The sequence below is a fragment of the Danio aesculapii genome, chromosome 3 (genome assembly GCF_903798145.1).
Source record: "Danio aesculapii chromosome 3, fDanAes4.1, whole genome shotgun sequence".
Taxonomy (NCBI): Eukaryota; Metazoa; Chordata; class Actinopteri; order Cypriniformes; family Danionidae; genus Danio; species Danio aesculapii.
The window spans coordinates 24,541,263-24,556,201 of record NC_079437.1 but is presented as its reverse complement, the minus strand read 5'-3'; positions in this window follow the sequence as shown (position 1 = coordinate 24,556,201).

The following is a 14,939-nucleotide window of genomic DNA, read 5'->3' as shown; positions in this document are numbered from 1 at the left end:
AGGGCCGGTGTCCTGGAGAGTTTATCTCCAACTCTAATCAAACACACCTGATCCAGCTAATCAAGCTCTTACTAGATATACTAGAAACTTCCCAGCAGGTGTGTTGAAGCAAGCTGGAGCTAAACTCAACAGAACACTGGCCCTCCAGGACCAAATTTAGAAAGTTCGTGAAGGGCTGCAGCCCTGCACAGTTTATTTCCAACCCTGCTTTAACACCTTTACCTGTAGGTTTCAAACAAGCCTGAAGGACTCATTTAGTTTGATCAGGTGTGTTTAATTAGGGTTGGAACTACACTGCAGAGCTGCTGCCCTCCAGGAACTAAGCTTGACACCTCTGCCTTAGGGCAGTGTTTCTCAACCGCGTTCCTGGAGGACCATCAGCTCTGCACATTTTACATGTCGTCTTAACCAAACACACCTGATTCAGATCATCAGCTCATTAGCAGAGATTGAACGAGCTGTAATGGGTGTGACATACAAAGGAGACATTCAAAACATGCAGTGTTGGTGGTCCTCCGGGAACATTGTTAAGAAACACTGTCTTAGGGTGTAGTGTTGGATTTATTTTCAAATGGAGATAGTATTTTGAAGTGTGTGTGTGTGTGTGTGCTTGGATAAATTCAGCATTAAATTCATCAAATGAATCATTAAAAACAATTTTAAAATGAAGCCACTGGCTGTCTCTATGAAAAATAAACTGGCTTAACTGATTCATGAAGTTACTCTGAAAAGCCTGTGAACTTCTGCTTAAGCTGTGTTTTGGCCTGTTTTTGTTGGTTGACTATATTGTCTCTAAGTGAAACCCACTCAATATGAACTTCATTCAAAATCAATATTTCATCTACAATTGCTCGCTGATAATAGTGTTGTTGTTTTCTGTTGTTCATTCTTATAGGTTTCATCATGTGGTGAATGTTTTATTGTAATGAATAAATCACTTCTTCTGTCTGAGAAGGTTCAGCTCAAAATACCCAATAGATCATAGATCTCAAACTCAATTGCTAGAGGGCCGTAGCTCAGGACAGTTTTGCTCCAACCTTATTCAAACACCTTGATTAGTTGGATCAGCTGTATTTGAATAGGATTGGAGCAAAACTGTGCTGAGCTGCGGCCCTTCAGGAATCCAGTTTGAGACCATTGCTGTAGATAGTTTAACTAAACCTGTCCCTATTTGGGTGTGAACATTTCAATGCATGTTCCTTTAAATGCAAATGAGCTGCTGCTTTCCAGATGAGGGCGGAGCCTTGACACACTACTTTCTCAACTAGAGAAAACAAAATAAAAACAAGCAAAAGTGGATCCAGATGACGAGGAAGAGTTTACAAGACTGAACTAGGACCCTTCTTAATGGTTAGTAGATGCATTTATGTAGTTGTGATTAAACCAAAGCCTACTGAAAGCAAGCCTGAAATCATTAGCTTGAAATGCTAACGCTGCCTCTATGTCAGTACACAGAGGGAAGAAGACTAAAAGCCGCCATTTGATTGGCTAAGACATGCTTCACGTGACCAATTTAAGATTATGGGTTTTCCAATGGTAAGTAATCCAGACATTTTTCTCTCCATAGCAAGAAAATATCCTAATGAACTCCTTGACTAGCATGCTGCTGCTCTTTTTTTGACATGTGGCCTTTGTAAATTAACTTGACACCATTAACTTAGTCCAAATATATTATCTTTACCAAAAACTAAAAAAAAAAGCTTGTCACTGGAGTTCATAGTTAATCAGTTTATTAATTATACTAATGTTTTCAGCACAAATCTAACAGAGCTCTGACCTCTGAACACATTCAGAAACACTAATAAGCACAACCAGAAAGGAAATTTAAAAGCATTCTTAAAATGTAAGGTGAAATACTTCTGGATTGTTTCTGTCTTGTTCAGGTATTGACCGGCCCATCAAAACTAATTAAAAAAATAAAAATAAAATAAAAATATATACATACACACACACACAGTCCTCAGCATATGTACGTAGACCCCTCACGAATCTATATTTTAAATAATAATAATACACGTAATAGGAATACAGTATTATATTTGTGCATATACATTAGATTAATCAGGACTGAAGTCAAATCTGGAGCTTATCTAACAAAATAACTTATGATAACGGTCCAAAAACTAGTACACCCAAATTTATATGTTATAGAAAAATATTAAAAACAAATTTAAAAAGGAGAAAAAAACCAAGCGAAGCAACAAAAAAAAAATTGCAACATTTTGCTTGAGTTTAATAGTTTTATCTTTCAATTGCTAAATATGTTTGGTGGCACCAGAATGTTTATGTTTTCATTATTTTAAGAAATATATCTGTATGTATGATAAATCTGTTCTCTTCAAATGCACAAAATACATATAAATACCTATATTCACTCAGAATTGGATCAGCTCCCGGAAAAAAAAACGTAAATAACCAATTTTTTTTTAACAGGGTACAATGTTAATGTTATAGGCTGTTTTGTATGTAACAAATTATTTAGCAGTCTAGGTTGTTTGTTGCAAGAGTGTATGGATGTTTCCCAATGTTGGGTTGCAGGTGGAAAGGCATCTGCTGTGTAAAACATATGCTGGATAAGTTGGCGGTTCATTCCGCTGTGGTGACCCCTGATTAATAAAGGGACTAAGCCGAAAATAAAATAAATGAATGAATGATTGTTTATTCCGTAAAGACATTTTTCTAGATCTAGTAAATAATCAATAACTTGAAGGATTACTGCAATAAATTGAACACAAAACAGAATATGATCTTATTATATCACAATCAGTTGTTGTTGCCATATAATGAAAATATGGCTTTTTATGTTTTCCCAATTTTTCTCCGCTACTGTTGAAGGAAGGGGATCTTATATATTTTTGAAAGACTCTCTGGAATCCTTAATTATGATTGGTCAATCACAACATTCCAAAGTAACTTATTCCTAGTTAACAACCCCTAAATCTAATAACACAGGCACATCGGGGTATTACGAATCATACTCTTGCCTTGAGTATCACTGAGTCTGTACAGTGCTGCTGGAAAAAAAAAACGTAAAATAACAGATTTTTTTTACAGTGTACTTAACATCCTTTATGAATGAACCAGCACTTAATAGACCTGTTTTCCCTTGTGCTTTTTAAAATCAGAAATTCTTTTAACTAATAAAATACTTAAACTTCTTGTCTGATGCCTGAAATATGGTATATATAGATCCAAGTGTCACATTATTTAATATTTCGTTAATTCATGCTGTCAGTGTTTTCTGAAGTATAGGTTCCTGAATTTGTCACCATTGTTGTAATCAGTCAAGGGTTTGCATAAAGATCTAAAACTGATGCGGTTTGATTTGTTTGGACAGTTCACTCATGCACTTTGGTTTCTCACACCGTGACAGTCTACGTAATAAGAGCTGGAGAAAGTGATACATACATGCAAATCACTGTATGAAATCACATCTCCTTGTCAATATTACGCATGTGCAACATAACGAACAGCGTTGCAGTTAAAGGCAACTTATAGGCTATCAACAAATATAAAAGAGTAGCAGTAATAAAAAAAGGACATTTTGGGGGTCAGTATGAAAGGGATGAAACTGGTTTCTGGATGAACAGCTTAGTTTGTGGCTAGATGTTTAAGTGAGCTGCGTTTAAGCAGATTCATTCATCCAGATGCATCATGTTTAAAGCAGAAAAAAGTTAAAGCCCTGTTATGTTATTTTAAAAGTTTCTAATTTTGTTTTGCATGTCTGCTACAGTATTCTGTAACAATACACAATTCTTAAAAAATCAGGGTCAATTAAAAAATATAGTTGTACATAATGTATATTGTGGGATAAGCTCTTTTTTCAGTGTTTGAATCTAATTGTTTAACTTTGACTGCATCTTAACTTGCATACAGTCTTAATTTGCATAAGAAAGGTTTTTTACATAAAGTATTTCAACATGTGCAGTATAAATCTAATCTGAATGTGCTGAATTCAGCATGTCATTCTGGTGCTGTTTACCTACTTTTTAAGATTTATTCTACTTTTGTCTTATATCGTTTTCACCTAGTTGGGAAGGAAGTAATTTTGGATGCGTCTCTACTCTGAACAAAATTATTCATTAGATTTTCAACAAAAAAAAAAAAAACTTAGTTAGGTGGTTGCAAACTATTTTTATAGGCTGAATTAAAAAAAATTTAATAATTAAGTTAAACATTACTACATCTTATTTATTTGTTCAAATGAAGTCAATTCAGTAAAATTTAATTTTGAAAAAATGTTTTTTTCAGTGCAATCTCTACCATGAAATGAGAGAAACATGAACAGAAATAGAAACATTATGAAGAGCAGCAGTTGTGGTTTCTACTTAATCTGATACCAGGACTGATCATTATCGCTTTTTAAAACAAACAATCAATCATGTAATATTTAAGATCAAGATCTGAACTTTTGTGGCTGTTTGAAGGTGTTTGACCAGACGAATGCACTCTGATCTGATGTGTTTTCAATAATCTCTGGAGAAGGTAAAAAAAAAACGCTTCAGACCCAATTGCAAATGTATTTAGCGCTGTGCACTTGTGAGTGCAGCAGAAAACAGCATCTTCCCAATATCTCTCCATTCAGTCTCAGCTACAACTAGAGTGTTTGAGGGTCATAGTAGACCGTATACTTAAAATTATGCAAATAATCTTATGAACCTACATAGAAATGCAACATATAAAAAATAATATCATGATTATAGTGACCAAAATGATCCCAGTTTTCAGTATTATTATGGTTTTTATTATCATGGAAAAGAATTACCTAAAATTGTCAGACACTTGAAATGATCTGAAAATGAACAAACAAATAAATGTGTGGTTTTGTGCAGTTTGTGAAAATACAAGAGAATCCCATTTTTTATTTGTTTACTTGTGTTTGTGTTATCATGTAGATTGTTTTTTATATTTGATTTTTATTTTCTTATTCAGTTTTTGTTTCACCTGCTCATCAGATACCTCACGGAGATCCATGTTTACCTTGTTTTTCACAAAACTACATGAAGCTGTTTTATACAAGTTAAAAAGGGTTGTGCGATTAGAGAATATCCTATTGCGATTTTTCTGACTGATTTTGTCATTTGATTTGAAATTTGATTTTGTGAAATCAAGCTTCAGGTCATTATTCTCAATAGTGTGCAGCACACACTTTAATTTACAGGAGTACAGCATACTTTAACAGTATAAATTTGCTGCACAACATTGGAAAAATCTGATATTGCGATATTTTATTTTTCTGCGATCTATATTGCGATACTAATACAGTTTCACCAGATAGTTTGAATAGTTCAATTAAAAAATATATATTTCTGGAGAGTCTAGTAGTATTTAGGTATAGAAATTGAATAATCACAATGCACAAAATGCTTTTCTTACTTGGAGTTTTTGTCACATTTCTAGTACAAATAATTAAAATCTCTTAAATCAAGTAAAATACTTAGTTTTAACTTTCAGAAGTAATAAGTCACAATTACATTAAGTAAAATAATCTGCGAATGGAATCAGTAAAAAATTCTAACATGTTTTCACTTTGACATTTCGATTTTTTAACTAGAAACAAGATAAAAATTCTCAAATATAATTCAGACTCAATATTGCATATCCTGCAATGGGACTATTGCGAATGTGCACATTGTGATTTTGTTGCTGAAATGATATATTGTGCAGCCCCAATATATGGAAATTTTTATTAAATGTCTATATAATCATGCATTTGCATTCCAGCCTTTCCTGATTAGTTAACCACAATGTTACAGAATTTACTGAGTTATCAAAATCGCTATTATCAGTCATGGTTTTAATGATAATAAAAATCTTAAACACTAAAGAAAATTTTCTGTGGTTTACCTTGAAACCAGTAATCGTAAAACAGTAAATCCTCACCTTAGAATTATAAGGTTCTATCAGACATTTATTCACATATTCTTATTAAATGACAACTTATTTACATTATGTGATGGTTTTTTTTACAAGATGTTTTTTTACAGAAGTTGTTTACAAGATTTTTATTTAAAAAAAAAAAAAAAAGGTTTTATCTATAGAGTTGAACTCTAGCTTGGCTCTACAAGGTTCTTTCTGTGAGCCAATCAGCATTTAAAATTTACGCATAAGGACCAATCAGGATCAGCTTTCTTTGTCATTTTGCCGAACTAAGACCAGAAAATGCAGTAAAAGAATAGAAAGAAACACAAAATCAGAGTCAACCAAATAATGCTGCACCACACACAATTGTGTAAATGTGATGATTAAGAAACATTTTTTGACATTGAGATGAAATGTTGCATTTTACATTGTTGAAAAAGAAACAGTTATGAAAAAATGTAATATATTAAATGTGAAATATTTTTATTTGTGTAAACAGTTGAAGTCAACTAATTACTAATGTAAATAAGTTGTTTATCAAACTCATTTGCTCATTTTCTGTTTTCTTAGAAAGTTTTTAAATTTGATATTAAGCATTGAAGGGGAAATACTTAATTTAACTCATGGGACATAAAATAAATACAATAAATATAATACAATGGTTCATACAAAAACATAAAATTCAATAAATATGACCATATTAATTACATAACATTAACATCTGCACTGGACAAAATATTTAGGGTCTCTGTCATGGTAATGTATGAAAGAGAACGGTTACACACATATTATTTGGTATATGGAATGCAACAACTTTGAAGCTCAATATCTCAAAATCATTTAGAACGCACATAGAACCTTATAATAAGGCGATGAAATGTACATCAATATAAAATTGTTTTGGGCATCCCTCAGAAACACTTCTTTATCTTTTAAAACATATTTGCAGACATGTTATGTTCACAAAACATTAAAGGTAATATAGAGAGAGCACTTGGGTCACTGACATTATCTGGAGAACAATGAACCAATGACAAAGCCCTTAAACCTCTGAAAACCCGTTCACTAAAGCACTCCTGCAGCTCCTGGCTAAAATGAAAGGTTATTTCAATGTGGCTGGATAATTGCATACTTGTACACTTCGCTGAACCCCCTGCTTCCTGCTGAGGGTGAAATACAGGTCGACTGGTGTTGTCACAGCCCTTCTGGCCAAATTGGTTAAAGGAAGTTATAACTATAACCACTATTAGATTTGTAAGGTAGTTAATGCCAGTGATCTTTATCGCCAACAACCTTTTAAACCACTGCCTTCAAATGATGTTCCAATATAATTGTAGTGGCAGTTCATGTGAAGCTAAGCTTGTATAGCAACATTACACTGTATTGCTTCTAAAAATACTTGTTGTTACAACAAACTGCAGAAGATTGGTGGTGTTCATGAGCTGAACTCTTCTGAGAATAGTGATTAAGTCACGAAAGTGAACTTCCCTTCTGTGTATTGATTCAACTTCTGAGATGTCCTGCTTTGTTGGCCATTTCTGAGGGCTGAAAGTGACCAAATTAAATGAAGCCACACTTCAGCTGAAAATCAAACATATCTTATGAGGTCATACCGTCCTTATGTGATAAATCCCAAACAATTTAATTTTATTATATAGATATTATTTAGATTTTTTTACATTTTATTAAACATTAAAGAAGGGGGTGACACGGTGGTTCAGTATAGCACTGTTGCCTCACAACAAAAAGGTCGCTGGTTGGTTCAGTTGGCATTTCTGTGTGGAGTTTGCATGTTCTCCCCATGTTCGTGTGGGTTTCTTCATGGTGCTCTAGTTTCTCCCACAGTCCAAAGACATGCGCTATAGGTGAATTGAATAAGCTAAATTGGGCTTAGTGTCGGCCGTAGTGTATGAGTGTGTGTGTGTGTGTGTGTGTGTGTGTGTGTGTGAGAGAGAGAAAATGAGTGTGTATGGGTGTTTCCCAGTACTGGGTTGCAGCTGGAAGGGCATCCGCTGTGTAAAACTTATGCTGGATAAATTGGCGGTTCAATCCGCTGTGGCAACCCCTGATGAATAAAGGGACTAAGCCAAAGGAAAATGAAATTATATGAATGAATAAGCATTAGAGAAATACAATTACAGTAAAATCCTTTTAAATCATGCACACACTAGATGACATGAGGTTTCAGGCTAAAACTTTGAGTTAGCTTGCTATAAATCTGTACTAAATTATAAAGTGGGTCAAAATTACCTATAAAAGCACAGAGGAGGTATTTTAAAGGGATAGTTCAACTAAAATTGAAAATAATATATATTTACTGACACTCAGGCCATCTAAGACTTTTTCCTTCATATTAAACAACATTTTAAACTGAAACTGTGGTCCTTGGTGATTCATAAATATAAATATAAATATAAAGATAATGGCTATTTGAGAGTGTCAACAAAAAAAATGACTAGCAGTGGCGCCTGATGATGATCTTATGGTCTTATGAAGCAAAACAAACAGACAAGACGCTGAACATCATTTACAGATTTATTACTTTTATCTTTATTCTGTAGCATCTTTACAATGTGTATTGTGTCAAAGCAGATTAATGGAGGAAGAAGAATAAAAAACTGTAACATTATTGAATGTGCTCATGGCCGCCTGGAGCACAAGCAGTTAAGTAAGTAATATGTATTTATATAGCCATACACCCAAAGCGCACCACAATCATTAGGGGGGGTGGGGGGGTCTCTCTACACCACCACTTGGATGATGCGACGGCAGCCACAGGACAATGGCGCCAGTGCGCTCACCCAACACAATCTCACGGCAATTCGTAACTTTTTGATTTAGTGGCTAATTCGTACGAATTCGTACGTTCTAATTCGTACAATTTAGTACGATTTGCTCATCCGCCAATGACGGTTGGGTTTAGGGGTGGGGTTAGGTGCCACGCCTCCTTTTTAGAATCGTACAATTTCGCACGACTGAGCTCGTACGAATTCGTACGAATTAGCCACTAAACTGTCAAAACGTAAAATACTTACGTTTTCTCGTGAGATCAGGCTGGCTCACCACACACCACTGGTGGAGTGGAGAGACAGTGATAGAACCAATTCGATTGGGTGCCCATGGTTGTAGGGGACAAAGGAAGAAATTTGGCCAGGGTTACACCTCTATACTGTTTACGAGAAGTGCCATGGGATTTTTAATTTGAGAGTCAGGACCTCAGTTTAATGTCTCATCTGAAAGACGGTGCTCACTTAAACTGACAGTATAGTGTCCCCTTCACAATACTGGGGCATTAGGACTCACACAGACCACAGGTTGAGCGCCCCCTGCTGGCCTCACTAACACCACTTCCAACAGCAACCTAGTTTTCCCATGTAGTCTCCCATCCAGGTAAAGCCCTACTTAGCTTCAGTGAGTAACAGTCTTGTGCTGCAGAGTGAAATGGCTGTGGCTTGAAGGTAAGTAAATAAACCCTTTTTTTTTGAGCTTGTCCATTACATAAGGGCTATCAAAGTGAACAGACAGAAGGCACCAAGTGTTGTTCCTCATGATTGTATCACCTCACACACACACACACACACACACATATGCTGGGGTCACAGCAGGTGACTGGTCATGCTATCTTGGAAGGTTTCCGAACTGTGTGATGTCATGAAGAGACAAAGAAAACCCTGTTGGCTTTAAACTCTTGTGCCGCGCCTGATGCAAATGTGTTCCAAAATGCAAACGTCGATCTCTGGAACACTGGACTTTCCGTATTAAACACATTTATCTTTCATGGCACCTTGCCAATCCTTTTGTTTTGCCATATAAACTCCTTCCATCCAAATAGTAAATTGATGATAGGAAAAAAAGTTTAAATGTCAGTTTAAATTATTCAAAGTCAGTTTCATTATTTTTCCATTGAGCTAATTAGAATGATCTAATGCCGAGAAAGATTAGCCTACCTGAAAATAAAAAAAAAATCTGCCTTTAGTTAGTCGCCCTTATGTTGTCTCAAACCTGTATGACATTTTTCATTATCCATGGTAAGAAAGGTGGCTCTTTACCATCTATGCTTTTCTGTTGACCCTAATAGGGAAAGAATGCAAAATTTCCCAATGTCTATTGAATCCATTGTGGCTGTGAGGGCCAGCAAGCCCACAGACCAAGCAGAATCAAAAAAAAATTTTTCATGAATGTTTAATAGATTAATTCAGGGGTGTCCAACCTCGATCCTGGAGGGCCAGTATCCTGCAGATTTTAGCTTTAACTTGCCTCAACACAACTGCAAGGATGTTTCTAGAAAGCTTAGTAAGAGCTGGATTAGCTAGCCCAGTTGTGTCTGATTTGGGTTGGAACTAAACCTTGCAGGACGCCGGCCCTCCAGGACCGAGTTTGGACATCCCTGCATTAATAGTCTAGTCTCTTCACATAGCTTTTCTCTTGGTTGCACTGCTTTAAGTGTATGTTTAATGCTTTTGGCTAGTTATAATCCAGCAATCGCGTTGCCAGTATCAAAGAAATCTGCCTGGAGGCCTTCAGACTTGGTAAGTGCAGTCTGTCCGTCTACCTGTTGCTTTAACCTGTGGGCTATATGCACACTGACTTTTAATTTTCAGCCAGGCAGCCCAAGGGCTTCTGGTGAACTGTCTTTCCCATAGACTGTAAAAGATATGGACGTATTATCCGTGATGTCACCTATAGCTTTCTGAAGAACCCAAAAGAAAGATACTGTAATTTTTGTCTTATGTACTGTTATGTGTGTATGTATGTTCCTGGTTTCAGCAATATATATATATATATATATATATATATATATATATATATATATATATATATATATATATATATATATATATATATATATATATAAATAAAATATAAATAAAAAGAGTACCAGTAGACGTGGCCAACCTCGCCATTTTGTTCGCGCGTCATCGCACCAACCAGGGGATGCCAAACAACAAACAAGGGCAAAGAGGCGGAGCTACAGACACCTGCTGGCATTTTGCTTAGACTGGCTTTTCTATGGGAGAAACTTGTTTGTGTTCTGACCACATGTGCTTGGTTGTATACTATATTGATAAACTGTTTAGACTTTTAAAAACACTGTTGTAATACAGTACATTGAGCTACTAAGCATTGTTCTTATAACGTTTTTCTATAGGAGGAAAATGTGAATTCTCACATTCTCTAAGTGCTTCTGTCACTGTGTTTAATCCTTTCTGTGCAAGACTGTATGGTATAGTTAATGCCTCACAAATTGTAAAGTGTTTAATATTGGTAGTTCATTTTGAAGTAAAAATAGCGAAATGTTTGTTAAGAGTTAAATTTTTCGCTCATTCACACACCTCATTCTCTTGCTGCCCACGGCTGTGGTTTGCTGATCAAATGAAAAACAAAAGACGGGAAGGAGCCGAATTCTGCCATCAATTTCATATCAAATTTAAAAGGGACTGAGGCGATAAGTTAGTGTACAGTTTATGAGCTAATAGCAAAAGTTTTAGGGGGGCTACAGCCCCCCTAAAATAGGCCTAGTAACGCCCATGTTTCCGTATTGGCTTTCCGAGGGACAGCGGGTGGTTGCCGCTTGGTCTTTCCATTACCAAATTGTCACTGTCTGATTTCTTTAAAAATCTGCGATCTTCACTGCCTGTTAAATATACGATATGAAGTGGGTCTCAGACCGGACAAGAAGCACTGCATTAAATTTCATTTCCCCCTGCCATGTCTTTCAAATATGAGTTTTATTAACCCCAGTATTTTCTATGGAAATTCTGCACTAGCCTGTTGCTACTGACGGCGCTAGTGGTTACAATGGTCTTTCATCTCGTTTTACGCTTGAACAACTAAATGAATACTTAAGTCTACTTAACTGAATATATTGTAATTACATTATAACATCAATGCTGTAAAAACAACTGTGAAATTGAAAATAGTCACATTAAGATCTCTTCGGAAGTTCATCGTTGGCTTTAAAACTCTAGCTGTGAATAGAGCCCATCAGATTTCGAGTTAGGGACCATACCGCCATCAAGCAGGCGAACGACAACATCAGTATTTTCTCTCCTTTGATTGGATGGTTAGACATAGCAATCAGTTTTGTTTTCAGGTTATTAATATTGTAGATTTGTTTATCAGTGTTTACTGGAAAAAAACAGTCGGCAACTTTTAACGTAAAATATTAAATTAGCATAGTGGAAGCATAAATGATCACGCACACTGCGGCTGCAGCCTTGTGAAACACTTTGTTGGGAAGATGAAAAACACAAGTATGGTAGGCTAATGTTCATTTTTGACTTTGTAGTCGCTGTTAGAGCTGATACTGATGATAGTTAAGATATAAAGCCGAGTTTGAGTTTACGTAAAAATATCTAATTATTCCCCAGTCAAATTGTATTTACCGGGCTTTTCCTCCAGCCTTACCACTGCTGGGTGAGACAGACAGGCGGGAAGATTCCGTTTGAGGATGAGAGTCATGGGTGTGTGACAAAAGAGATAACGTTAGTCACCTTTCTTCTCCTTTTGTAAGTATTATTTTTAATTTTGCTTGTTCACTTTACTGGCAGTGCAGTGTTCAGTAGTATTTTGCTCCAGCAGCGCACTGTCAAACAGGCGAGGACGTTAATTAACAGTAACGTTACAACTACTACAAAAACCTGTCACCTTATATGTTGGTGAGAGCACGTACATTTTGGACTGTAGTTTTTAGGCCTGCCTGAAATCTTTTCAGCATATAATATATGCATTTAGGGTAGAATTAGGATCATAGTTGATCAGTTGCCACAGTTAAAAAAAAAACATGTAATTTGTGGAGTCATTACAAAGTGAAACCATAAAATTGTAAAAAAAAAAGTTTAGAATTTGCATTAATTTTTATGGCATGTATAAGGCATCTCTATAAGAGCAATTACAGCGTTATGGATGTGACTTCTGCAGCAAAAAAATGTGAAACATAAATTCTGTGAATGAAATGCACAGCCGAAAATAAATAGTACTAATCCAAAGGATAAGAGTATGTATATATATATATATATATATATATATATATATATATATATATATATATATATATATATATATATAGAGAGAGAGAGAGAGAGAGAGAGAGAGAGAGAGAGATCTTTGACATCTCTGTTACGATTGTTACATGAAATTGACACTTTTTATTTGCTTATTTATAATTATTTTTCATTTTGGTAAATAAAATAAAATAGTTTCAAAACATTGACAGAGACATTTTCAGTATTTTTACAGTACTGTAAAATACAAGCAACTTAAAAAAAGTTACTTTAGGATAGGATTTCATGCCTATATATAGTCTATGATGAAGACTATACAGTGTTATTTTACATTAGATTTTTCGATTTGCGTACATAAATACTGCTAGACTCCTAGACAAAAACTGTATTTATCAATGTTTGTGATTGGTTTAATATAGTTGATGATTTATTGCCCTACAAAATCATCATAGTCAATCTAAAATGATAAATTATTTTCAAATAGATCCATTTAATTAACCTGGTGAATTTATACTCAATATCGCAATATAAATATATATATATATATATATATATATATATATATATATATATATATATATATATATATATATATATATATAGCAGAAAAATTATATATATATATATATTGAAGTTTCTGCAGTTTCTGTCCAATATTGTGCAGCACTGATATGTTTTGTCACTGTGCTTTAGATACATCAGTGATGATGATTGCGCAGATGTGGCAACTTGTTAGATTGTGTAATTGGGTTTCTTGCGATAGTAAAAGCATTTGATCTTGCTACCTGTCTGTGATGTAATGCCCTCTTAGACTGTTTTTTTTTTTTTTTTGTAATATTTATGCCTTCTATTGCTGTGGTGTCTTTATGCTTGTATTAAGAGGTGGATTAATTCATGTGGGATGATACCGAAAGCCTAGTTGTGAAATGAACTGATGGAATCTAAAAAAATAAGTATTTGATCTAAGGTTTTTAAACATAGATTACACAAAGGCTCCATCTGCTGACAAGTAAAAGTATTTTTCATTCAGTACAAATGTAAAATCTGCTGTGCCAAAATGTATAAAAGTAAAGCACAAATTAAATTCAGTCATGGAAATTCGAGAATTAGTTGTGTTTAATTGTCCTAGGGTGTCCGCAGGGTCTTAAAAAGGCTTAAAATGTCAAAATTAAAGGCCTTAAAAAGTCTTAAATTCACTTAAATATTGTGTTATAGGTCTTAAATCATTTTAAACAGGTTTTAATTTTCCTAACAGTATATTAAATGTCCAAGTAAAGATACCCAATCGGGGACACACACACCCAATCACCAATAATCCATCTCAAAACTATTTTCTTTTTATATTTATGTGATGTGAATATAAAACCTTCACCTCAGTAAAGCGGGCTTGGCAGAATGCTACTTAGTGATGTTTTGGTGTTAAACTAAATAAAATCTACATTATCGATGCTGTTAAAAGGTCCCTTATGAAGCTGAAAATAGTCACATCAATCTATTGCTGGAATATTTCAGTGGCTGAGCAACACTTCTGTGCATATAACCCATTCATAACAACTTAATCTACATCAGCTCTGCATGACTAAAATAGTTTTAAAACCGAACATTATATGTCTAAAAGAAATACCTCAGCCATGGTGTTGTACTTCCTCCAGCGTGCAAAAGTAACTCCAATATTAATTCAGGATTTAAAAAAAGTTGATTCAGCATGTTTTTACCGCTTGCTCTCGCTCGCTCTCTCTCATGAACGCGCAGCACGTGTATGCACAAACGGTGGAGCAGCATATGTCAGCCCGACACTATTTTATTTGGATGAACATTTTTTAGTCTTATGCCTACCCCAGAATGTAAAAATGCAATTAGATAATTTCCTTTAATCATAACTATTGGAATGTGAAGAGACTTTAAACCAGACTTTCTGAAGACAATCACCCACTGCACCTTTAAAGCAATGAAGATGTTAAGATGTTTCTCGATAAGATAAAGATATTATTGAAATTGTATGTTTCTACAAACATGGTGTGGTCTTACTGAAATGTAACTATACTAATTATCAAAGTGTGAGAAAAAGATTTT